The sequence below is a fragment of the Penaeus monodon genome, chromosome 20 (genome assembly GCF_015228065.2).
Source record: "Penaeus monodon isolate SGIC_2016 chromosome 20, NSTDA_Pmon_1, whole genome shotgun sequence".
NCBI classification, from domain to species: domain Eukaryota; kingdom Metazoa; phylum Arthropoda; class Malacostraca; order Decapoda; family Penaeidae; genus Penaeus; species Penaeus monodon.
Window position 1 is genome coordinate 21,162,104 of NC_051405.1, and position 272 is coordinate 21,162,375.

The window sequence follows — 272 nt, forward strand, 5'->3', positions numbered from 1 at the left end:
CGCATATTACCTCATTCTTTTTATTTAAGTCATGCCACTGACATTATACGAGTTGCGAGTCGTTAAAAATCCTCCCGATAAGAGATCTAAAGCAGTTGTTTTGTTAAATGTCAAGCGTCAGCGAATCAGACCGCGCTAACGGCAGACTGACGGCCGACCCCCTCCTCTTTGCCGACTAAATAAAGACCCATTTTCGAATATATATCTTCATTTTTTTCTGTCTCTGCTGTAGTGTTTATCTTGTAAATAAGACATAAACGGAGAGAAAATAA